This window comes from Protopterus annectens, chromosome 5.part0, assembly GCF_019279795.1.
Source record: "Protopterus annectens isolate FY-2018-M chromosome 5.part0, PAN1.0, whole genome shotgun sequence".
In the NCBI taxonomy this organism is placed as follows: Eukaryota; Metazoa; Chordata; order Ceratodontiformes; family Protopteridae; genus Protopterus; species Protopterus annectens.
In genome coordinates this window covers 1,690,095,113-1,690,101,688 of record NC_056735.1, presented here as the reverse complement: position 1 = coordinate 1,690,101,688, position 6,576 = coordinate 1,690,095,113, and the positions used below count along the sequence as shown (strand labels likewise).

Sequence of the window (6,576 nt, the reverse complement as noted above, 5' to 3'; positions counted from 1 at the left end):
GATGATTTTCATCTTGATAACAATACACAACACCATGATTGTATTTATTTATATCATGACAGATACATGCAGTGATCAAAATGCAATCACAATACATTTATTTGTTCGTTTTAATTATTTATTTGGTGTTTGTTTAATGGGAAAGTCCAACTAAACAATAATCCCTTTTTAGCACAGGCTCGGGGAGAAAATCTCTACAATTAAATCAATTTTGCTAACAGTCATAATGGGTCTACTTCACTTTGTCAAAAAACACCCATTTGTCAAAGCCTTAATCCATCGAACATTCATTAAAGTGAATTTTTTCCCAGGGGAAAAAATGCTTGATCATCATCAGGAATTTGTCCTTCTCCCCACTGTAGTGCAAGCTTGGAGTTGGTATATTTAAGTTAGGGGAGGGTGGGAGCGCAGCCCCCAACGTGGGTGGGTCTTAAATTTCGTGAATGTTGTGGCGCGCGTTTGGTTGGCCAAGTGTTGTTTCCCCTGACAAAAAAATTGCATAAATTAACATTCGTTGGACTAAGGTTTCGACGAATAGGGTTCAACAAAAAGGTATTTGACAAACAGGTTTTTCGACAAAGTGAAGTAGACCCAATAAAACATCATACATACATAAGAAAATATTTACAGTAGTCATATACAAGTTGTATACATAGGATAAGAGTACAATCAAAAGAATTCTGCAAATTATACATGCTGTACGTGCGGACAAAACAGACCCCATATACTGGGAAAGAAATGCTGCAAAAATAAAGGTAGAAAAAAAATCGTAACTGTTTACTTAATACAGACTTATTCTTATGCCAGATGAAGGCTATATGGAAAAAAAGATTTATAACAAGAGGGTGTAGTTTTTAGTAAAGCTTGATGAAGTATTATTTGAGAAGGCAGGAGAAGGAAACACACTAAATTTTATGTTAGACACCTGCAAACAACAGGGCTACTCAATGCTAATTTGGGTATTAAAGCAAGTACTACTCTCAGAGTAGAAGGGAGGGAGAAAGAAAGTTGTTAGTGATTACGGCTCAGTGATGACAAAAACAACAAGCAAGAAGAAATTTACAAACAGCAACTGATTCAACAAAATCTTACTGAAAACTTCCACTATGGAGGCAGAATATGGGGTGACATATTACACACACACACACACACACACACACACACACACACACACACACACACACACACCTATTCTTGTGTGTGTGTGTGCGCATATGTGCATCTTTACATCACAATTTCTTTTCCTAGGCATGTGTTAGTCCAATGCCTATTTTAGGTGCAATTGTCAGTTTTGAGGTGGAATATCAACTTTTACAGATTTCTTTAATGAAATCTTGGAAAGTGAGAGGATGCCTGCGGAGTGGGGAAAAAGTGTTTTGGTACCGATTTTTAAGAATAAGGGTGATGTGCAGAGCTGTAGTAACTACAGAGGGATAAAATTGATCAGTCACAGCATGAAAATATGGGAAAGAGTAGTGGAAGCTAGGTTAAGAAGGCACGTGATGATTAGTGATCAGCAGTATGGTTTCATGGCAGGAAAAAGCACTACAGATGAGATGTTTTCTCTGAGAGTGTTGATGGAGTTCAGAGAAGGTCAGAAGGAGTTGCATAGTGTCTTTGTGGACTTAGAGAAAGCATTTGACAGGGTGCCTAGAGAGGAGTTGTAGTACTGTATGAGGAAGTTGGGAGTGGCAGAGAAGTATGTAAGAGTGGTACAGGGTATGTACAAGGGTAGTGTGACAGCAGTGAGATCTGCAGTGGGAGTAACAGATGGTGGAGGTGGGATTACATCAATCATCAGCTCTGAGCCCTTTCTTATTTGCAGTGGTGATGGACAGATTGACAGATGAGATCAGACAGACGTCCATGTGGACTATGAGGTTTGCAGATGACATTGTGATATGTAGTGAGAGTAGGGAACAGGTTCAGGAGACCTTGGAGAGGTGGAGATATGCTCTAGAGAGGAGAGGAATGAAGGTCATCAGGGCTAATACAGAATATATGTGTGTGAATGAGAGGGAGGATAGAGGAATAGTGAGGATACAGGGAGTAGAGTTGGCGAAGGTGGATGAGTTTAAATACTTGGGATCAACAGTTCAGAGTAATGGCGAGTGTGGAAGAGAGGTGAAGAAGAGAGTACAGGCATGGTGGAGAAGAGTGTCAGGAGTGATTTGTGACAGACAAGTACCAGTAAGAGTGAAAGGGAAGGTCTAACAAGAGGGTAGTGAGACCAGCTATGCTATATGGGTTGGAGACAGTGGCACTGACAAAAAGGTACAAGTCAGAGCTGGATGTGGCGGAGTTAAAGATGTTAAGATTTGCATTGGGTGTGACAAGGGTAGACAGGATTAGGAATCAGTATATTAGACGGTCAGCCCAGGTTGGACGGCTTGGAGACAAAGCCAGAGAGGCGAGATTGCGTTGGTTTGGACATGTGCTGAGGAGGGATGCTGGGTATATTGGGAAAAGGATGCTAAGGATGAAGCTGCCAGAGGAAAAGAGGAAGGCCTAAGATAAGGTTTAAGGATGTGGTGAGAGAGGACATGCAGGTGGTTGGTGTGACAGAGCAAGATGCAGAGGATAGGAAGAAATGGAAACAGATGATCTGCTGTGGTGACCTCTAATTGGAACAGCCGAAAGAAAGAAGACAGATTTCTTTCAACAGCATGATTAGTTCACATTAACAGGCACTTGACAAAATCCTCAAAATACTAGCCATGTACCTTACATGCAACACACCAAGGTTCTGTTACTATACTATACTGCAATGCATAAGATGAGTTCCTCACTTGTAAAAAGTGGCAGTTAATGAAGCGGATTAAGGCTCGGAACTGCTTAGCATATGAATACAAATGAAGGGTCAATTAAGGCATCTTTTGAAGAGGTATTAGAAAAGACAAAATCAAATCTAGACAAGTAGAAGACAAATCCTAGGCCTGGATCAGAGAGCGCATTATGTTACACTTAGGGCAGGCATTCCGGCTGCAACTGGAGAGGAATTACTTAGTGAAACAAAGTTTGGATAAGTGCCTTTTTCTATAATGGTAACAAGCTAAAGTCTGCATGGGACAAAGTGGTGCATCCAAATAGCAGGAGGGGAAGTTGCAGTCCTTGACTTATCTCAATATTTGAAGGCAGTGCAATTAGCGTTGTTATAAGGTGTTAGTCAAGGAAATATGAAGCTTATTGGAAGACACATTTGACAAAAACATTTCCAGAACTAATGAAAGATTATAACTTAGGTTATACCTTAGAATTTACACTGATGACTAGGAGAAGAAAAGGAATGGAGCAGCCCACATTAGGTACCCAAAATAAAGAACTACTTAGCTTGCTAGCAACGAAAGCACTGACGGGATGGAGAGAGGATCTTCTCTCAGTAGGAAGAACAGAGGTGGATGAAGGAAGGAATGGCGTGTTCAGACAGTGGAAGAGGAAAGGACTGCAGCTGAAATACTGGGAAGAAATGCTGATGGGGCATGAGTGCTGATCTGGCAATAAGTGAAGGTGAGATGTGGACTGCCTGAACGAGTAGCACTATAGTATAAAGCCCTAATGGTGAGAGTGAAAAATTCTAACTGGGTCAGGACAAAACAGGAAAGGTAAGAGACTATTTAAGTGGGTGCACGAGATCAGGCAAGAACGCTTAAGAAGAAGAGGGCTGATATCTTATGCATGCACAGTTTCAGAAACAACTAAAATGGCGACTCAAATGTAAATTTAAAGACACAGAAGAAACAATATCATAGGAGGGCAGACTTCCTCTAGACACTTCTTGATCCCCCAATCAGGGAAGTATATCAGTTCTCCTAGTTCCTAGTCCATCAAAGAGGACTGGAATCTGGGTAGATGAAACAAAATAAGGGACCTAAGCTCCAAAGTGGTTAAAGAGAAAATCTCACACCAACTTTGCCAAAGTCTCAAACTTATTACCAGCTGGTAAGGTGGAAAAGTGATGGGTTTTGTGGGACTTGTGCTGAACCAAAAAAACTACACCAAAATCTGAGTTAGGATAAATTTAATTAATTTATTTATTTACTGACATTTGATTACCTGGAAAGTCATGCTTGGTGTAGAAGTACATTTTCAGCAGTGGTACAGGGAGAAAAGTTCAGAAGTATTACAAGACATTTTAAGAACAATAATTTTATAATCTTTAAAAATAATACAACACCTGCAGTTTAAATTATTATACCAAATTAAACATAATATGAAAACAATAGTTAAGAACAGATACAAGTTAAAGAACAATGATTTAATATTTAGAGAAATTTTAGGCAGTTTAGAGAGAAATTAAAGGTACGTTAGTATAATACAAGCAGGAATTGCAATATGAAGCGAGAAAAAGCAGGGTTATGGTATATTTAGAGAGAAAGCCAGTGAAAGGAATTAGACAGAAGTAAGGAAGTGAGTGAAGATATGAATGCAAGAAGGTGTAAGGTATGAATAGGTACTAGTTCAGATTTAGGGATATAATTTATCCTGGTGTTGAGCAAAAGAGAGTCAGCTTTTGGCTTGGACGTCTTTCAGAATGGTTTGGAAGCAAGGCTACTGACCTGATGGATACAGGTAAAGAGTTCCAGGACTTAGCAACCTGGTATGAGTACAGAATGTCTAGCAGATCCGATAGGTTTACAACAACTGAAAATCCAAGCCGGTAACTTAGAAAATGAAGATCGAGTACACCAATAAGTGCCGCCACTCCGTTTTAACCAAATAACAGCTAGCAAGGACGCTACGATAAATAAAATCTTCTCTTTAATGAGACTGATAAAAACTGAAAACAGCAACTGTTGTAAATGTACAAACGAAAACCAGTTGATATACAATCCAAAAATCAGTTAAGCGCTTTCACCCGGCGTCATCCGGGCTTCATCAGAACTGAACCGTTAATTCACAACTAGCAATTTAAAACTTTTTTGGCGCCCAAAAAAGACAAAATTTTACAAAATTTAAAGGCGCAGATGTATTATTTAGAATACAATTGCTGGACACCTGAATGAATATAGATGTATTTGTAATATAATTAATCACAGTACCCCAATGTTGCAGATAGACAAATGCATGAACTGAATGAATGTAATTGATTCTTTCAAATTTTATAAATTTAAAAAAAAAATTTGTCTATGAATGTGTACTACTATATACAATATTTATATTATAACTCATATATCATATAATATTATGAAAGTAATAAAAAATATATGTTGATTAAATATTGAAATATAAATATGTAAATGAATAAATATGTAAAAATGTATAAATATATAAAATTAATTCTCCAGTCTGCTAAACATTTCATAAACATTGCACAAATACGCATAAAAATGACATGGCATAAATACGCAAAAAATGAATACACAAAAAAATGAATACACAAAAAATGAATAATTACAATCCTAGTTGATTCTTAATGCATATTCACCATACCTTACCATAATAAATAATGTAAATATTATAACTTTTTTAAAAAAAATTTTTCAAATAAATATATTTAAATTTTGTAAAATTTTGTTTTTTGGGCGCCAAAAAAGTTTTAAATTGCTAGTTGTGAATTAACGGTTCAGTTCTGATGAAGCCCGGATGACGCCGGGTGAAAGCGCTTAACTGATTTTTGGATTGTATATCAACTGGTTTTCGTTTGTACATTTACAGCAGTTGCTGTTTTAAGTTTTTATCAGTCTCATTAAAGTGAAGATTTTATTTATTGTAGCGTCCTTGCTAGCTGTTATTTGGTTAAAACGGAGATTTGATAGGTTTGTAGAAAGAAAGGTGTTTCTGGTCATTGGATCTTAATGACTGACTGGGAACATAGCTGTGCAGAATGTTATTTAGTGCTGGACAACTAGATGGATGTTGGATAATTTTATAGGTGGTAAGAAGCTGTGTATAGGTTAGGTGATAGGGTAGTTCTAACCAACTTAGGCATTTTATTGCTATAAAGTGGTGGGTTCTGTAATGCTTAGCAACTTTGTTATAGCACTGTTCAGGTTTTGAATTTTGTGATGCCTGAGGTTTATTAATGACAAGAGCATGAGAAAGAAGTGTGGGGTAGATAAGTAGTGGCAAATGTAGCTTTAGTTGTGTTGGTCAGAAAGTTATAAAGCATCCTTAGTTTTTGATGATTTTTTTCTTATGGAACTTTGCATATGTAGGTCGAATATAAGACCATAATCCATTATCATCCCTAATAATCTGCTATGAGAAGTGTTTTGTTTTTTTTCCCATGAGAGAGGGATTTGAGGAAAACATTTTTTTTTTTTTTTTTTTGAGAATTGAGCATGAGTTGTGATTACAAAGCTCTGTTTCAGTGGCTGTTAGCTTTTGGGGGTAATTTTTTTGGAGGTGAGATGTGCCATGCTGTCAGAAGTGCAAAAGAGTGTAGAGACTTCTCCGTACTGTATTAGGGAGGCCTGTTGTGTGGATGTGTAGAAGGTGCTGGTGAGAATGTTAAAGAGAAGGGGACGAAGAATAGAGCCTTGTGGTACACAGGTGGTGATCGGGAGGTATGGAGACAGGGTGGAGTGCCATTTTACTGACTAATACCTACTGGATAGGTAGCTTTTGAACCACTGA

The 6,576-nt window shown here is 37.7% G+C and overlaps 1 protein-coding gene across 1 annotated transcript in view; it reads right to left on the bottom strand.

The window, feature by feature from the left end:
- GDAP2 (ganglioside induced differentiation associated protein 2) overlaps positions 1-6,576 on the bottom strand; it is an 835,060-nt gene that overhangs the window by 240,634 nt on the left and 587,850 nt on the right. The gene's annotated exons all lie outside the window — the stretch shown is intronic.